Here is a 20366-nt window from a genome sequence, read left to right on the forward strand (position 1 = left end):
GGCAATTTCCTAGCTGCTAGAGTACATCCCTGCGTCTGAGGTAGGAATGCATTTAATGGACTGAATCAGTGCCGCTTTCTTTTGGGAAATTTCAATTTCACTGCCAGCAATTTACATAGAGTCGCAGCTTGAATTCATAGCTCATATCTCGGTTGCTTTGGAGATAGCCTCTCTGTTGGAAAGGCAATTACTATCTGCAGGAGAAGCCTGTCGACCATTAGTCTCCAGGTTTAAACGTTGACAGGTGGAGATGGAAGTGGGGGCGGGGGGGGGGGTGACTCGTAAAAGGCTTTGTCTTTCTAGTCCCACAGAAGGAAAGGGATTTAAGAGTTACGATGTCCCGGTCTCCAGAGATAATTTTTTTCCAGAACATTTCAAGCTTTTGGCCAAGATGAGAATGTGAGTCTTTTTGTAATTAGTGAGTTTTGTCTCAGTAAGAATACAGGGATGAACATGAAACGACCAAAAGTCAGTCCTTCGAAGTTTTACCAAGCCATGAAGAGAAATCCAGTGATATGGTCAAACTGGTCTCTAGCCTCTGGATGTGCACAGCTTTGAATCTATAAGGTAATTTTTGCTATAATCTTTGTTCTTAGGGAAAATGGAGTCATGTTCTGCTTATCATCACTGCTGCATACAGCAGTCCTTATGATGGTGTCCATGATCTAGCTTTTCCCCTCTACAGCTAATGTGTTGAAGTGTGAAAAATTGTTGTGTCCACATTTTAGATCATGGTTCAGCCAAACAGATGTGTATTTTATGAGTGACTTATTCTCTGTGCATTCAAATCGGAGGCCTGAGCCGAGACCTGTCGGCATTTCCATCTAATTGACTTAGGCATGGGGACCCCGATTCCTTCTCCTTTAATCATCACCTCATATTCAAGGCTAAAAGGCTATAATTATTTGAAGTAGCTGAAATCTGAGTGACCCAGATAATTATCTCAGCAAGATGGGCTTAAAGTTTATTGACACAAATGCCAGTTTCATTCAAGGTTTGGTACAAAAGACAAGTCCATGAGACAGCTGGTTGGTCAAGATGAACTGACAGTGAGTGGCACCAAAGACATGGGAATCACCAGGGACTTTGAGGTAATTATGATCATTTCCATAATACAGTTAGCAGAGGATTATGAGAGGCCAGAAAAACCTTTAGAGTTGCTTAGAATCAGAAGGATTCTTCCCTCCTCATTCTTCAAAGTGGAAACCAGAACTCCATGGCTCAGACTCCACCCAGCCATATACTCAATCTAAAAACTGGTTGGTGAGTCAAAACAAATGAAAACTGTATTTGTCCTTAGATTGTGGGTAGCCAAAGCTAATACTATGACAGTAGTAAATTTTGCACAGGTGTAGATTTTTAAGTCTTACCTTATGCATCTATTTCTTTTGTATGTTTCATGGATAAAGACAAGCACAATGCCGACCTAAAAAATAGCACCATACCTCCCTGCTATAATTAAAAAAAATTTTTAACAACCACTATCTAAGTTTAGACACACACAGTTGAGCCCTCAATACCGTATTTTAGGGTTTACTACTTATCATTAAAGAGTGAGAATTCTACAGGTAGATTAATCATAGATCACTTTGGGTATTAAACATGTTTTTCTACCATTAGTCAAATGCTACTTCCTAACTCTTGGCTACCATGTAGTAGGCACATTGGATTTCCCCAACTAGATTATAAGCTACTAAGGCAGGTGCCTCTAGTAACAGTATTATGGTAAACTTAGTGGCTTAAAAACACATATTTGTTATTTGACAGTTTCTGTGGGTCAGGAATCCAGGCATGACTTAACTGGGGGCTCTGCTTCAAGATTTCTCGTGAGATTGTAATTAATATGTCATCAGAGCTGAGGTCTCATCTGAAAGCTTGAAGGGGGAAGAATCCACTTCTAAGTACACAAATGTTATGTTTTTTTTTTTTTTTCTCCTCTAACACCAGGTACTGTCCTTTGTGTAGGCAATAGGTACTTGTTAAGAAAAATGGGGATTTTGATTTCTATGCATGGACATACATGGATGGGTAATTAAGAATGAGTGAAGCCACAGTCTTGGGCTTGACTTCCTCTTTGAGGGAATGGATGGGAATAGAGGTAATAATTTTCCAATCTGAGTGGACTGTGACTGAGTTTGTGAATATGCACCTGGACCGACCACACTTTAAAGTGGAAAAGTATAAATAACAATGATAATACTCCTATTTCTTGACTATCGTGCCTCATACTGTGGTGAGCAGATGAGAAAGCAGAGGACTGGAATGGTTAAGTATCTTGCCCAAGGGAGGTGAAGCTAGTAAAAGACAAAGCTGGGAAACCTTGCCTCTGATAGGTGGCACTGTAGACAGGGCACAGAGCAGTTTAGCTCTGTGGGGAGGGAGGTACACTGCTGCTTTAATTTTAGGGTTCCTTTGTTCCAGGGAAGGGTTAAGAAGAGATAAAAATTCTCTCAGCAAGGCACTGTTAAAATTGCTTTCCTTTTTATAAAGGCCAATTTTCACAGCAAACAAGTAATAAATCAATGTCTAACCTCTAGCATAGTTTAGCAGCCAGGGTCAAAGAGAGGAGGCAATGATCATTCATAGTCAGCGGTAGTGTCTGGAGACCAGCAATAAGGTTGGTGTTCTAGGGTGTCTGTGTGTGTGCGTGTGTGGAGGGGATCAGTAGAGAATGAGCTGATGGAACAGAGCATGAAGCCAGTTGCACACATGTAAGCCATGTTCCTTGTCAGCTGTCCTGCTGGCCTCAAGCCAGGGCAGGATTTTCTCCCTCAAGTCAGGTTATTGTGCCCTTGTGATTTGGGGGCCTCAAGGTCACAAACCATTAACATAATCAGCACATTGCTCTGGGCAGATTTCTGCCCAGTGTCCTCTGTGTTAATATTGCAAAGACAAATCAGAAACACATTTGTCAGTCAGGGCAAGTTAGCCACCAGTCATTTTAACTAGTAATTGTTAACTTAACAATTGATGTTTCTGTATATTATACTCAGACATGCACAGACATATGCCCTTAAATACAGACACCAAGGGAGTCACTATGTGGTGTTTTATCAAGGGAAGGAGCAAGGCTCTGGTTTTCTCCACCAAATTTCAGACCTACCATTTACTATATATGTTTACTATGGTGGCTCTTATTATTACTTATTATACTTCTAAGCTAGAATAGTTGATGGTTTCTTGCAACTTCTTAAACAATGCCAGGATGTGTCACTAACAGATCAAAAATGATATGCTCCATCCCAGATTTCCTACTCCTCATTCCCTTCTGACAGACACTGCCATCCTACACTTCCCCAGCGGGGCACCATTATCATTAGGTCAAGGTGCAGAAGTACAGAGACCTACTTATCCCTTTTCTGAGTGCCACTGTCTCTGGAAAGTCTACACCTGCTTGGGTTTGCCAATGTTGTTTGACTGGAAGAAAGTACTAACAAATGAGTACGTACAAGAGAAGTGATCATGTATAGCCAGTCAGAACAAAAAGTCTGAAGTGAGTATGAAGTTGGGTGGTTTGTAGGAGAAAATCTCAGAATGCAGAAAAATTACAGTTGGAAAAGGAGGGAAACATGAAATAACCAGCTTTGCAATGGTTTTTAAATTTTGTAGTGTAATCGAGTAATTTTAGTAGATTTAAAAAATTCTAACATCTAGGTCAGAGCAATTAAATAGAATATCTGATGGTGGCACTCAGGCAAAAATATTCTTTAAGACTGCCCAGTTACCTAATGAGTGACCTAAAAGTGGAGGAGGCCTGCCATTTCAAGGTGTAAGCATCTTGTCAGTTACCTGCCACTGTATAATAGCATTATCACAAACTTAGGGGTTTAAATAACACAAATTTGTTATCTCCCAGTGTCTGTGAGTCAGGAATGCAGATGTACCTTCACTGGGGGGCTCTGCTTTAAGATCTCTCATGAGGCTGTAATCACTGTGTCCATCAGGGCTGAGGTTTCATCTGAAAGCTTTCATGGGGAAGGATCCACTTCCAAGCTCACATGGTTGCTGGCAGGATTTAGTTCTCTGTGCCTTAGGACCCAGTGGTGATTAGTAGAACTGGAAATAAAAACAAGAAACTCAGTCCAGAATATCTCTTTTTAATATTTGATTTATTATGAAATATTTAAAAATCATGAAATGACTGCATAGACTAGTACAATGATCACCCTTGTATACCACCCAGCTTCATAAATGGTTTGCCATATTCCAGGAATGTTTTCACTTCACCCTATTTCTTTTTAATGAGGAAGCAGTTATGTGGAAGAAAAGGATGACATTATTATGTTAGTAATAGGGCAAGTTTGTTTGTCTTTACCTCTTTTCTTTCTACAGTTATGATGGGAGGTAAAGATTCTATTCAAGCATGAGTCACGGCACGATGCATGTCAGTACACGTAGCTAGTGAGGCCAAGCCTGGAAGATTCACAGGAGAGGTGAAGGGTGATCCTTTTTCCAAAAGCCTCAAAAGAGGAGCAAGTTGCTTACCAGTAGGTGTGTAGTAGGAGGACAGATGGTCTTGCATTTGTACCACCATCCATGAAATCATGCTGGGCATAAACCTGAGGGTATGCCTGGCCCAACAGATACCAAAAGCTGCTACCTGTGGAAAGTGCTGAGCAGAATTCACTAATCCAACTTGCCTGGAATTTATGGTGTGGGTCTCTGCTCCCATCTCCTGATTTTGGCCCAGGTGATCAACTAGGTGTTGAATTCCGTATCGGAAGTTACGGTCGTACCACAAAGATTACAAAAGTGCTTGCAGAGTCTAGGGATCTGCATTGTCCTTGTTAGGGTTTCAGATGGTTTTGGAAAGCATGCTAAGTAAATCATAGGGTCTTCAGGTCCCAGGCTCAATGGATTAGAGGAACAAACGAGGTTTCAGGAAGGCCAGCCCCAGCTAGGCCCAACAGGCTTTGATAGATATTATCCTGCTACTGCTTAAGTGTTTGGCTCTTATTTATTTTAGATATGCTCATCCCATAGTTCTCTGCATTTCTTTCACAGTCGGTAAAAAAAAAAAAAAAAATCTCACTTATGTCCAAAATACTTATAAGAATATTTAAACCTGCTTCACTGATCCAGGAAATGGTGCTTGGTAAAAACTAAAAATAAACCAGAAAGGCTCCAGCAAGGTTTCAGTGGCAGAATCCAAGGAGTTCGAGGGATTTCCAAACTTGGCCAAAGGCTTTCCTGATTTTCTATTTCGAGTTCATCCACGTGTGGATTTTCAAAATCTGAAGATCATTTCTTCCTTTTCCTGATGTTGAAAATAGAAGAACCCTGGCTTAACTTTGGAGCAGATTGTAATTTACATTTTAGTCCTTCTGTGATGTGATGATGAATCAGGCAGTAAAGGGCTTGGCCATCAGAGTTAGACAGCCTGGGTTCAAATCCCAGCTGTCACTGAGTGTCTGTGAGACATTGGGCAGGTCACTTGCCCTCTCTCAGCTTGTCATCTTTGTCTGCCAAGTCAGGGTTGATATGAGGATTAAATGAGATAATGTGTGAATTTAACATGGGTCCTAGAACACAGTAAATGTTCAGTAAACAGTAGCTCTTACTCTACTCCTATTGTAATAAACATAACCACCTTTTGACTTCTGTAATGGTCCTGGAAATGAAGTATTGTTATTCCAGATTTGAGGAGGGTATAAATATGCATACCTTCTATGTCAGGGGCTGCTAATTATTGACTGACCTGTTTCCTCATATTCCTGGGCATTCAGCTAAGACCACATTCCCCAGCCTTCCTTGCAATTGGGTGATGCCATGTGACTAAATTCTAGCCAACTGAACGTGAACAGAAGTCATATGTCCCCTTTCTAGGCCTGGCCTATAGAAATCTCCCATAAACACTTCTCCATGCTCTTTACCTTGGGAAGGAGATGGTTATGATGACCTTAGAAACCATATAATGAAAGTGGCAGAGTCACTGTTGGTCTGAAACTTTGAATGGCAGCTGGGGAATGGAGACAAGCCAACCTCCACTGAGGAGGAATGCCCATCTTATTTACTCGAGGTAAATAAACTTCCGTGGTGTTTGAACCATCTTGTATTTTCTTATTTGTTATAGCAGCTAGTTCCAAATGCCTACCACTGTCTTGACTACTGCCTTCCTTAACTAAAACTCCTGGCTTTTGTGCTTTCTGTTTCCTATTTGAAATTCCTGAAATGAGTAAAAGAGTTACAGTATAAATGTTGAGGGACCCCACTAACCAACATGTATGTCTAGGAGCTTCTGTTGATTTTATGGATCACTTCCACTTTTTATTTTCTAAGACCCAGAAATCTTGGGAAGTAAGCCACACCGAGACAGAATTTATTTTTTTAAAGATTTTATTTATTTATTTGACAGACAGTGATCACAAGTAGGCAGAAAGGCAGGCAGAGAGAGAGGGGGAAGCAGGCTCCCTGCTGAGCAGAGAGCCCGATGTGGGGCTTGATCCCAGGACCCTGGGATCATGACCTGAGCCGAAGGCAGAGGCTTAACCCACTGAGCCACCCAGGCGCCCCCCGAGACAGAATTTTGAGAATGGATGTGGGAGGGCTCAGATTACTTGGATTTTACTGTTCTTGACCTCAGAGCCTTAATTGTAGCAAGTAGTGCTCACCTAGCCATGTACTTTCCTTTGAATATACTCAAAAGTGTTCATGAAAATAAAGACATATTAGGAATGTCTGAAATCATTAATAGAAATTAGATACAATTTGGCACACACAGTTAATTGCAAGAACTTTAAAGAACACTTGGTGAGTTTTCATGTCAGTCTCCAGTTCCTGCTTACCACAGAACTTCATTCACCCTTAACAAAGGAGGTTGAGGAATGAGTCTCTACTCTAAGGTAATCTCTGTCCTCTTCTGTAGGTCCCTTTTGCTCTTGTCCCCAGGTCACTTGGTGCCACAAACAACTATCCTTCCTACCTCCCCGTATCCCTTCCTTTCTCTCTGTCTCTCTCCTTCCTTTTCTTTTTCCTCTTTCCTTCCCTCCCTCCCTCACGCCCCCCCCCCCCAGCTTCTCTTTCTTTTCATGTACTTGCTTCATATACTGAATCTTACTAATTAATGTTTCCAGACAGCTCTGCTCTTCTCCAATGAACCCAGCAAATATTGGCTGCTTCCTTTACCGGTTGATAAAATGGCTGACTGTTAATGAAAACGACTCGCTTACCAGAGCCCTCTGGCGGCATGCCCTCTCTGTGCAGTAGTGATAAGAATAAAGTTTTAAGCCTTTGCTTTGGAGAAGAATATCATGTCTTGCTTGGAGTCTGAAAAAAAGCTCCACACTTAGATAGCACCTTGATACCTCCTTAACTACATGTCACTTCATTAGCCATCTGTCTAGCAATAGGCACTGAAAAAGTTACATTCCAGGCCTTGTTTTTCATACCAAAGGGCTTGGCTACAAGCTCCATTCTAAGATTTTATTCTAAGGGCTTTCCATCAAAGAAGTCATTGTGTAGATATGAGATAAAACCATAAACCAAAATTCCCTCTTGGGTTTCCTAAATGCAGGAGGGCTTCCCCATAAGGGATCTGGGAGCAGTTCTGGCAATCCGGAAACAAGTGTCAGGAGGTGTACTAAGGGGTTGTTGGAATTTGAGGGAAGGATCCATCAAGTAAACTAGATGTTATGTAGCTCATAAAGAAATGTGTAAACGGACAGAGAAAGCCCTGGATTGTCAGTGGGTCAGCACTCTTCATTAAAGAGCAGAACCATAATCACAGATCTCGTCTCCCAGGACTCACACTGTAGTTACAAAGATGAAATGTTACTCAAAAGAAAGGAATTTGTATGAGGGAGAATTCCAAAATCCCTTAGCCTTTGTATTCCAAAAATATTTTCTCATGAAGAGAATTCCAAGATACATTGTAAAAGAGAGATAAAACAGATTTCTAATTTTTTGGATCCTTATTAGGAAAACTCTCTCTGAAATTATGATAGAGCAACAATAATTTGGACAGGTAATGAATAATCAATTGAAGACAAGTCTTAAATTAGAACACCACTTAACACATATTCAGTCCGTTTTGTCCTGGAACTTTTGACTGTTGGTAGCAGTTTCACACCGCACTAAACTGGATGTGAAGTTTTTCTTTCTTTCTTTTTTTTTTTTTTTAAGATTTTTTTTTTTTAAAGATTTTATTTATTTATTTGACAGACAGAGATCACAAGTAGGCAAAGAGGCAGGCAGAGAGAGAGGGAGGAAGCAGGCTCCCTGCCGAGCAGAGAGCCCGATGCGGGGCTTGATCCCAGGACCCTGAGACCATGACCTGAGCCGAAGGCAGAGGCTTTAACCATTGAGCCACCCAGGCGCCCCAAGATGTGAAGTTTTTCTTAAAGAATTCTCCATGGAGGGCTGCCTCTGTGGCTCAGTAGGCTAAAGCATTTGCCTTCAGCTAGGGTCATGATCCCAGAGTCGTGGGATTCTCTCCCTCTCCCTCTGTACCTCTACTCCCTCTTTCCCTCTCTTAAAAAAAGAAAAGAGAAAGAGAGAGAAAAGAAAAGAAGAAAAAAAGAATGCCTTGGCTTCTACTGTAGGGATTCGGGGGTCCACGGTGAGGCTGAGTCTGCATTTTTCACAAGCATTCCAGGTGGTCAGGGAAATTCGAATTTTTAAGTACCCTAATTTTCCTAGTTACTCTGATTTTCCTTTTCTGTTTTGTGTTTTGAAATCTCACAACCCTTTGGGGTTGGGCTTTCTTTTCTAAGTCATGCTCTCCGGTTCTCTGTCCTTCCAGAACTGCTCTGAGATTGTACTCCTGGGCTTATGCAGGCTCAGCCCTAAAGCCAGGAAAACAGAGCGTAAGATCTCCTAGCCAGACACTCTAAGATGGAAAATGCCTCAGTTAGGAGCGACGGAGGAGGCTGCTAAATACAATATTAGTGGTAACATAGTATTCTGTCGAAGATAAAATGGGCATATAGTCAAAGACAAACTCAAAGGAGTGACACAGACCTGGAGGAATCGTGCCAGAGAGGTGAGCTCCCAGAGCAAGCCGAGGCTAGCAGAAAATGCTAAGGGCAAAGCAAGGGCTTTTTGGAAGTTACTGAGGGATCAAAAACAATGAAGAAATAAAGGCCAGGAGCAGATGATGTAATGTTGACCGATGACAGGGCAAGCAGCACGGCTTCTTTCCTGTTTTTCTTCCCTACTCTGGCAGGGACAGGGATCTCCAAGCTGAAATGTGCAGAATAAACATGACTTAGAGAAAACATCATCCAAAGATAGGAGAGGGGGTGGGAAAGAGGACCCTACTGGCACAAAGGGAGTGCAACTTTTAAGACCAGGTGAGTCACATTGCAGGCTACCTAAACTTGGCATTAGAGTCACAATTCTTGGTTCTCTTTAAAGAGAAAGAGGTGCCAAATGACTACAGGCAAGAAAATCTCCTGGGTTTTTTTTTCCCTGAATTTTTTTTTCTACAAACAACAGATATAAGCCCCCTGTAAAATCCTAGAAGAGATACCAAATCAGAGCATTTGGCAGAACTTAGAGAAAAGAGTGGGGCTCACCAGGGTCTAGCACAGGCTCTGCAGAAATCCAGTATCGACGTCAGACTCTATCCCGAACATCTGCTCAGTGAGCCACTTATAAGGAAAGAGGACCCCCACCCATGGAAAGAGGCCTTTTCAGAAACCCAACCACTTAGCTCAGCCTCTGGACGCAGGTGGTTTCTCTTGCTCTCCATGCCTCTTTCACATCATGTGCATTCATGTCACTCCTAGTGTATTCCGTAGAAGTTGCCAGGGGGCGAGTTTCCATCTGGCTTCAGATCCTGGTGCTGAGATCTGGCCTGTCTCCTTGGTTTGTATTGGACGTTCAGCTCTGCCTCTGACTTCAGTGTCCCATTTGACTCCACCTTCTCAAACAGCCTACCACTGCCTAACCAGTCCATATTCTGATGTCTCAGCCCCCTTTCCCAGCTCCGTTCTTACCATAGTAACTTCTGGACTCCCACCCCATGTTCCAAGAAATAAGTTCCTCACAAAGTTCCTTAAGTTATCCGGTATCACAGATTTAAATGATACCTCACTGGTCCAAAGCTTCTAAGAATGTATAGTTGCCTGAATGATCATGCCCAAGACTATTTTCTTACAGACTGATATCTCTGGTAGATAATTAAAAATGGACTGCCACCCTACTCAATATTTTTATTAAAATATTAATCAAATATTATGGGTGAAGGCATAGAAGGTTGGATTTTCACATATACAGATCATATAGATCTTGGATGAAAATATGTTGGAAGGGGAAATTGAGATTCAAAAATATGGATAGCAAAGAAAGTGACACTCAATAGAGACAAATGTAAAGTCTGGTCCTTAGGTTAAAAAAAATCAACTGCATGTGCCTGGCCTTGTGACCATTGACCATATTAATAGGAGTCAATGTGAAAATCACCTTAACACTCTGTGGGTCACTGATACAATGTGCCTACCAGGGAGCTGATGTCTTTATCAGCTGTGTTAATAAAAATATAGACTCAGCATTAAGAGAAATAATTATCTCACCAGTGAAGGACATGTGGACAAATCCTACTGTCCCAATGATGACACAACCTTGAAGTAATTATAGAGGGCAGTTATGTCACAGAATGAGGTGAAGCTGGCAGAAATACACTCTTCTAGGCTTTTGATCACATAGGCTGCTGGAATTAATTGCAATAGAGGAATGGTAAAAAATATAAATAATATGTGGATTTCATTCTAAGCATATATCTTTTGAGGGGACACTGGTAAAGAAACACGTCCAGGCTAGTGCTGTGCAAGTCATATCCCAAGATTGATACTCAGTCTGTGTGATATTTGGCTATTTAGCCTGTGGATGCAAAGAATGGAGAGAAGTGATCATGCATCAAATGTTTTGATGGGGTCTCATACAGAAGGAGAATTGGTCTCATTCTCAAAGAGGTAGATGGGGGACCCAAGGGTAGAAGCTGTCAGGCTCTAAGTACCAACACCCCTGACCTGTGGTTATGTCCCAGATGCCTTGTGAGCTGGTGAGAACTTGGGTTGAGGCTATGGGCTGCTGGTGTCCCTGCTTCCAGTACTCTCTGCTTTGGAGGAATGAATCACTCTTGGTATTTCCCTCGTAGGGCTTGCTCAGTGTTGTCATCAGGAGAGCTTCTGTGGGCAGAGCCTGAGGTTGTGGGGAAGGGAGTCGGGTCCCTCTACAGGCTCAAGGACCTCTTGAAGGCAGTGCCTAGACCCTGGACCCTTAGTGTCCACTAGCCTGGAGCTGGGGGACAGATCATTGGCCCTCCTCAGGCTCCACTCAGAGGAAGGGCCTGCTAGGAAGCAGTGTGCCCAAGAATGCAAACAGGTTCCTGGCAACAGCATCTCCCCTGCTCGGCCAAGCATCTGATGAAGAGATGGGGTGTGTGGGGGGAGAATAGGAGAAAGAACAAGAGCCAGGGAGCAGAAAGGATAGAAGGAAAAAGGGAGGAGGGAGGGAGCAAAGGTCAGCCCTTGTGCTTTCATCTGGCATTTGGCACCTGCTGGCATCTGAGTGCCACCAGTTTCTGACTTGGTAAGAGTCTACAGTGAAGGAATGGCCCAACAAAGGGAAAAAAGTGAGTTTGTTATACTATCCAGATCCCTCCTTGATCTTCCCAGCTGGTGATGTCACCAAGAGGAGAGGAACATCTGGGGAAGGAGATGCGGACCAGGACCTGTGTAAAAATTTACTTCGGGGCCACAATAGTAGTACCTTAATATGGAAGTTCTTAAGAGAGGGGTGAAGGAGGAGCTGTAAAGCAAGATCATCCCCTCTGGGATATTTCACAATGTCTGGAGACATTGCTGGTTGTCACATCATGGGGAAGGAGGCTCGCTTGTCATCCACTGGGCAGAGGCCAGGGATGCTGCTAAATTTCCTATACTGTACACAATGGTCCCCACAACAAAGAATTGTCTGGCCCCAAATATCAGTGGTGCTGAGGTTGGGAAACCATGCCTAAACGGGATTTAGCATTGGAGGCCTCTGTGCCCAGGGCCACCCATTGGAGCCAAAAGTTTCTCAGAGTTTTCTGCTCTCATCGGTGAGGGATTTGAGGCTTAGAGAGTAAAGGAGACTTGTCCAGAGACTCTGGCCTTGGATTGAGAAGAGTAAGAGCCTTGGAGTAAGACAGAATAATTTAAAATCTCAGTTCAGTAAGTTAATATCTGTGAAGCTTGGGCAAGTTGCTGTACCTCTTAGAGTCTTTTTTTTTTTTTTAACTTGTTAAATGTGCATCACATAACAACTCCCTTACAGTATCATTTTAAGGAGTTTGTGAGATAACGCATGTAAAGTGCCTCACATAGCACATGGCATATAATGAATGGCACCTCTAATGAGTAGCAGAGCTAGAGGTAAAATCTTGGCTCCCACCTCCAAGGTCTGTTCTCTTTCCGTTGTATCATCTTAATGAGTCCCAATCAAGGCTAGGCATCAGTTCCGGGAGGCTGGCAGGGCAGTGGTTTTGAGTTCTGGTACGTGACCCAAGTGGGCCTGAATTCAGTGTCCAGCTCTGCCGATTTCAAGCTGAGAAATTACTTCCCCTCCCCGCTCAAGTCTCAGTTTTTCATGTATAAAATGGGACAATACTAATACCTGCTTTATAGTTTTGTTGTGAGATTTAAAATGTGAATTCATACCAAACACTTTACCCCAGAATGTAGAATATGGTGAGGAATCATCATCTATTAGTTGTAGTTAATTTCTACGGCAGGCTGTCTTTCCCCAAAATGGCTGTCGTAGTCTCTTTCATTCAACGTGCTCTTCTTCTGGTGCAACAGTAATTCATCTTCCAAGAGATGGGTCTGTTTTTTCATGAATGTAGGTGGACCTATGGCTCTGGAGGGGGTGGGGAGAGTGGCACTTGTGACTTTCGAGGCTAGGTCATAAAAAAGCAAGGCAGCTTTGGCTTGCTTCTTTTGAGATGGTCCCACTGAAATCACCCAGCCTCCATGCTGTCATGAAGCCCAAGCCACCCCATGGAGAGGGCCACTTGAGGACCGACAGACTGTGTGAACCTTGCCAGACATCTGGATGAGTCATTGTAGGAGTGAAACCTGTTCTAGTGAAGCTGCCCAGTTGACACTGAATGGAGAGAAATGAGCTACTTCACTGAACCTTGTCCAAATGACAGATTCATGAGCAAAATCAATGATCAGTGCCATTTGGAACCGTTGAATTTGAGGGACAGCTTCTTATTCAGCAAGAGTAACTGGAACAATATTATTTAATTTCCAAAAAAGAAATTTTCCCTCTGCCCATTTCAGCTTCTCAGTCTCAATATCAACACCAGGAAGAGAAGCAGATGTAGCAGGAAATGTTGCTGCTTCTCCCCAGATAGGTATTTCTTCTGGGTATCTGGAGATGATCATGTGGTACCACCGTTGTGACTGTGATAAAGTGTGAGGAGCCTTAGGGTTTATATGGGGACACTAATCTCTTTTGGGAACAGATTAATTCCAGGGCCTGGATGTCATTTGATAGCTTGTAGACAAGGGTTCCCAAGAGCACAGACTCATTATTCTTTCCTTCCTTCTGCTTTGGTTTCTGCTATGGCCATGGGAGGAGGAACAACCCTTTCACCCATTTGAATTTATTCAGTCCTCCATGCCTCACTTGTGGTCTTGAAGGATGTGAGATGAGGACAGAGGAAAAGGTCTGAAGATGAATGGAAGAAGATCTTTGTCCTTCTTAGGAAAGCAAACCAATTTTTTATACCAAGTATGGTTTATGAGTCTGTGTCTGTGTGAGATGGAAGGGCAGGGGGCAGTGTTACTGAAATTAGAAGTTCAGGAATTTTCTTATTCTTTTTCCTGAGCACAGGAGTGGTTGGCAATCTCCTTTTACCCCAGTGGAAAGTTACCCAGCATGACCACTCAGAGCCTCAAGACTGCTAGGACCAGAGAGAGATCTTCTTGTGGGGTGAGGGCTTAGTGACAACTCTGTGCTTCATTCACCAAGATAAAGTAGCCCTTTTTTTGTATTTTGCCAGAAGGATGGAATAATAATTAGCTGTCTTCCCAGTCCCCCTGGGAGCTCCACTGAGGCACTAGTGAAAATGACCTCAGCTTTCTTGGCACAGGTGTCCAAATCTGGCATCCCAGGTTGGGGGAAGGGTTAGTGACTTGTTGGTTTCTGGAAAATTGACAAGATGTTAGACACACAACTTCCTTGTGTGTCAAGTGGGAGAATTTGACAGTTCTGAAAGGCTCACGTGCCTTGTCCTCTGCCTCCTCCACCTACATGTCTCCTTTCTTGGAGGACCCTCAGAAGAGCTCTGGGTTGCACTCTAGGATGTCCTCAAAAAAAATTACCGGGAAGTGGATTTCAGACCCTCTTTGTATTTCCCAATGACCCTGGCATTAGAGTCCTACTTTTGAAATGGTGGGGAGAAAATATTAGAGTGTGACTGAAGGGTGTTTTTATTTTCAACAGAAAACAACTGTGGACTTCTCAGTGCCTTTCCAGGCCTGGCTGGTATGAAGACTCAGCCTAACACCTTTGCAAAGTGGCATTTGAGCGATTTATAACGAAGACACACCTAACGTAGGAGTTTTTTCCTTGTCTTCCTTACTCAGTTCTTCTGTGTAAAAAAAAAAAAAAAAAGGCATGTTTCCTAATGATATTAACTTAAGAGGGAGTGATTTCTAGCATGTTACACACATGGGTTATGGAAGTCAGGAATCTACCCTCTACAAGGTATCCAGGAAGGCTGTTTACTGCAAGTGTTACTGTTTGATATGTTAAAAGGTGGCTGAGTGGTTTGTGAGCTGAATGGGGCAGTGTGGTGGGAAAGAGTGGCCTCTCTAATTATGTCTCTGGGGGAGGAAGATGGTGCTAAGAGAATCCACTGCGGGGAGACCGGACCATGAATCACACCAACACGAGTGGGCTTGTTGGCGGAGAAAGTACTCAGAGTGCTCAATGGCGTTCAGTGGCTTTCCTGGGGGAGGAACTAGTGTTTGCCCCTCTTTGCTGGGTCATGATGACTTCATTTTTTGGCTTTTCAGAGTTGGCTGTGAAAATAGCCTTTCACCTCCGAAGAATCAGTTAAATCAGACAAGGAGTACAGAGAGCAGCGTGAGTCATCTGCTTCCTTTTAGACTTCCTAGGGAGTGTGAGGGACAAATTTGTGAGGCCCCAACAGCAACACCACTTTGTAGATCCCTGGGCAGAACTGCTAGTGAAGCGAATACCTCCGAGGAAAGCGAAAGGGGAAATAGGACGAGGAGAGCCCTCTTCACCCCACCAGGAAGCTGCCCGTCATTCACTGCTCCTTAGACCAAGCTTGAGCTGTGAAATAGTTAGCTGATGCTTGGCAAAATGCCTTTCTTGGTTGGGCGCCCCCCTTCTCTGGTGGTCACAAAGGACTGGACTTTACCAGGGAGTGAGGTTAGACTCCAGCATGACTGCAGGCTCCTTAACTGGCCCCTACTGGGGATCTTGGGGCAGTTCCAGGCTGCCCTCACCATGTGACTGGCAACAGCAGTGACTCAGCTGGAAGGAAGAAGGAGCTGGTGTCATCAGCTGTTGTTAGGAAAGAACAGAGGAGCCTGGGGGAAACTCTCCAGTCCTGAGAGGACGGGAGGCACGAGGTAGGTTGCCTAGTAACCGTGCCAGCACCTCTTTTCACCCGCCCTTCAGGCTGCTGACGCCTCTTGTCAGCTCCTATTTCTTATTTTTTCCCTTCAGAGCTGCCCTCCACACAACTTTTAACCAGATTTTACCTGGCTAGAAACACTCCTGCGGGTGTGGGATGTGGGTCAGGGGCAGCCAGGGTACATTTTCTTCTGGATCATGGAATGTCTCCCAGAGTTCTGGTCTGGATTAGTCTAGTTCAGAACTCACATGCTACACCCCCCCATCTGGGTTCAGATCCAGAGCCAACACCTATTAGATGTGTAATCTTGGGCAAGTTTCTTAATTCCTCAATGTTTTAGTTTCTCTTTCTATAAAACAGGGAGAATAATAGTGTCTACCTCAAGTGAGGCCATGTGAGGATTTAGTGTGGATAGTTAAATAGATAGGAGGTAGATAGATAGACAGACAAACTTAGAATAGTGCCCCATGTGTAGAAAGTCTGCATATTTGTCTGTTATTAATAGTTCTGGAGGACAGCCAGACACAAAAACTTGCTCTTAGGTAGCTGGGGAAGGATCTCCAGAGCTCTGGTTTCTCAATGGTGTGTCTGGTGTTTGGAGATCTGGCTCCAGGCCTGGTTCTAACAGCAGCTTGCTGTGGGGTCTTGGGCAAGTAGCAACTTTCCTTGTTTGCCCTCAGTCTCCTCATTTGCAAGATCAGAGGACAGGACTGGAAGGACCTGAATTTACTCACATTCTTCCTTGCCTTACAACATTGGGTTGTAGATTGAATTAGGAACAACCTCTGTTGCACAGTTATGGGGGAAATTAGAAAATGAGGTAATGAGTGGAGCTTCTCGTTGAGCCCAGAATGATGGTTTGGGGGAGCCATGGGGACAGTCACTCACTGTAGCCTCAGGACTGTCTAGGTCAGACTTGGTGAGGGGCCAGAGAACCCTTCTCATGGCTAGATCTTTTCATATTTGTTCCTGGTGGTTGCCCTATTACAGTATGCATACAAACCTTTTCACATTGTATTTAAATTTAATATTTGACCATTTCAAGCGGAATGTAGAAAGCTCACAACTATATATGTTCCTTTATCCTTCCTCCTTTATGTTATATATGTCACAAATGTTACATCTGCAGACATTAAGAGCCTCCTACTCTCCAGCGATGGTAAAACTCTGGCTTTTAATAATCACACCCATTTTGAAAACCCAAGAGGAAAAAAGTAGTTTATTGTGTCCATTTAGATGTTTACCATTTCTGTTGCTCTTCCTTCTCCAAAGTTCTAATTGTCCCTCTGGGATCATTTCCTTCTATCCGGAAGAACTTCCTTTAACATTTATTTTAGAGCAGGTCTGTTGGCAATGAAAGCTTTTTGTCTTCCTTTATCCAAGAATGTCTTTATTTCATTCCTGAAGGATATTTTCCTGGGATGTAGAATTCATTCATTCATTCATTCATTCATTCATTTATTTATTTGATAGAGATCACAAGTAGGCGAAGAGGCAGGCAGAGAGAGAGGGGGAAGCAGGCTCCCTGCTGAGCAGAGAGCCCGATGTGGGGCTCGATCCCAGGACCCTGGGATCATGACCTGAGCCGAAGGCAGCGGCTTAACCCACTGAGCCACCCAGGCACCCCCGGGGATGTAGAATTCTGAGTTGACAGTTCTTCTGGTCTGCATGTTTGCTGTCAGAAATCTGCAGTGACACTTTTATTCTCCTACTTGTAACAAATCGTGTTTCTCTGTCTGCTTTCAAGATTTTCTTTGGTTTTTACAGTTTGAGTATGATGGTTTCATTTGGGTTTGTCCTGCTTGATGTTCCCTGAGCTTCTTGCATCTGTAAATTTATGTCTTTCACTGAATTTGGGAAGTTCATTGTCATTAGTTGTTCAAAAACCTTTTTTCCATACCAGTATCTTTTTCTTTTCCTTAGGGTCTCTGAGCCCCTAAGGATATTACAACTTTTTATGTTGTTCCACAGGTTCTGAGGCTCTGTTAGTTTTTCAGCCTAATTTCTGTCTGTTCTTTTTGTTTCATTTTTTTAATTTTAAAAAATTTTTTGGAGAGTGTGTACATGCACACATGTGGACAGGGTGAGGCAAGTGTAGAGGGGGAGAGAGAGAGAGAGAATTCTAAGTTCCACACCCAGCATGGAGCCCATGTGCAGCCCAATCTCATGATCCTGAGATCATGACCTAAGCCAAAATAAAGATTGGACACTTAACCAACTGAGCCACACAGGTGGCTCATCTGTAGTGGTATGCTCACAAGTGTAGTTACCATCTCTCCTGATGCATTGCTATTATAATGTCATTGCCTGCATTCTCTATGCTGTGCCTTTTATTTCTATTGTTCATTTAGTAATGGGAAGCCTGTATCTCTCCGTACCCATCATCCATTTTGCCCATCCCTCTGCCCCCTCCCTTAGTAACCATCAGTTTGTTCTCTGTATTTATAGGTCTCATTCTGCTTTTGGTTTGTTTATTCATTGGCTTTGTTTTTAAAATTCCACATACAAGTTAAATCAGATGCTATTTGTCTTTCTCAGTCTGATTATTTCACTTAGGATAATACCCTCTAGGTCCATCCATGTTGGTACATGTTTGTACATGGTACAAACCATAATCTCTTTTTAATGGCTGTATAATAGTCCATGCCCCCCCACATGTGTGTGTGTGTGTGTGTGTGTGTGTGTGTGTGTACATATATCCATTTGTCTATTGATAAATGGATACTAGGAAGGTAGGTTGTTCCATATCTTGGCTATTGTAAATAATGTTGCATTAAACATAAGGGAGCATATATCTTTTCAAATTAGTGTTTTTTATTTCTTTGAGCTAATACCCACTAGTAGAATTATTGGGTCATATGATATTTCTATTTTTAATTTTTTTGAGGAATTTCCATATTGTTTTACACAGTGGCTGTGCCAATTTACATTCCCACCAGCAATGTACTAGTGTTCTTTTTTTTCATACCCTCACACTTATTATTTCTTAGTTTTAAAAAAAATTTTTTTTTATTTTAACCATTCTTCTCACAGGTATATATAATCTCTCATTGTGGCTTTGATTTGCATTTCCCTGATGATGAGTGATGTTTAGCATCTTTTAATGTGTCTGTTGACCATCTGTATATTTTCTTTGGAGAAATGTCTATTCAGATGCTCTGCCCATTCTTCAGTTGGATTATTTATTTGGTATTGAGTTGTGTGTGTTCTTTATGCATCTCTCCAACCACAAATGGTATGAAACTAAAAATCAGTCCCAGGAAAAAAAGTGGAAAAAAACTACAAACATGTGGAGATTAAACAGCACAATATTAAACAACCAGTGGGTTAATGAAGCAATAAAAAAATAGATCAGAAAATACATGGAGATAAATGAAAATGGAAATGCAATAGTCCAAAATCTTTAGTATGCAATAAAAGCAGTACTAAGAGGAAAATACATAGCAATGTAGGCCTACTTCAAGAAACAAGAAAAAACTCAAATAAAGAATCTAACTTTGCACCTAGAGGAACTAGTAAAAAAGAACAAAACACAAGGTGAATAGAAAGAAGGAAATAATATAGATCACAGCAGAAGTAAATGACATAGAGTCTACAATAACAGTAGAAAAATCAATGAAATCATGAGCTGGTTATTTGAAAAGATAAACAAAACTTAGTTGGAAAAAGAGGAAGGACCCAAATAAATAAAATCAGAAATGAAAGAGGAGCAGTAGCAACTGACAACACAGAAATACAAGGGATTATAAGAGAATACTATGAAGTTTTATATGCTACCAAACTGGACAACCTAGAAGAAATGAATAAATTCCTAGAAACATAAAATCTTCCAAAACTGAATCAGGAAAAAAAGAAAATCTGAACAGGCCAATTACTAGTAATGAAATTGAATCAGTAATTTAAAAAATACCAAAGAGTAAAAGTTCAGGACCTCATGGTAGGATTCACAGGTAAATTCTACTAAACAATTTTTAAAAAAGCTAATACCGGGGCATCTGGGTGGCTCAGTGGGTTGAAGCTTCTGCCTTCGTCTCAGGTTGTGATCCCAGGGTCCTGGGATCGAGCCCCACATCGGGCTCTCTGCTCAGTGGGGGTGGGGGGGGGTGGGGGGGACTGCTTCCTCCTCCCTCTCTTTGTCTGCTTGTGATGTCTGTCAAGTAAATAAATAAAATCTTAAAAAAAAAAAAGCTAATACCTATTCTTCTCAAACTATTTGAAAAAATAGAAAAGGAAGGAAAGCTGCTAAATACATTCTATAAGGCCAGCATTACTCTGATCCCAAAACCAGAGAGGCACCATGAAAAGAAAAGAGAAATAAATAAAAAGAAAACAACGGGCCAATATTCCTGAGAATATGTATATAGAAATTCTGAACAAAATATTAGCAAATTGCATATAGCATTACATTAAAAGGATCATTCACCAAGGCGAAGGAGTATTTATTTCAGGGATGAAAGGATGTTTCATTGTTCACAAATCAATCAACATGATACAACATATTAACAAAACAAAGGACAAAAATAATATAAATATGCACAAAAAAGATGACAAAATTCAATATCTATTCATAATAAAAACTCTCAACATAGTAGGTTTAGAGGGAGGGACATACCTCAACATAATAAAATCCACACGTTATATCATACTCATTGGTGGAAAACAGAGTTTTTCCTCTAAGATCAGGAAATAGACAAAGATGCCCACTCTCACCACTTTTATTTGACATAGTACTGGCAGTCCTAGCCACAACAATCAGACAAGAAAA

At 42.2% G+C, this 20366-nt stretch overlaps 1 long non-coding RNA gene across 1 annotated transcript in view; it reads left to right on the forward strand.

Annotated features, from left to right (window-relative positions):
* LOC125100722 (uncharacterized) overlaps positions 1–20366 on the forward strand; it is a 141457-nt gene that overhangs the window by 56077 nt on the left and 65014 nt on the right. The window contains exon 2 of the long non-coding RNA XR_007127632.1: positions 14437–14547. This is a non-coding gene — a long non-coding RNA (uncharacterized LOC125100722). The remainder of the gene's footprint in view (positions 1–14436; positions 14548–20366) is intronic.

The sequence above is a fragment of the Lutra lutra genome, chromosome 5, assembly GCF_902655055.1.
Source record: "Lutra lutra chromosome 5, mLutLut1.2, whole genome shotgun sequence".
In the NCBI taxonomy this organism is placed as follows: domain Eukaryota; kingdom Metazoa; phylum Chordata; class Mammalia; order Carnivora; family Mustelidae; genus Lutra; species Lutra lutra.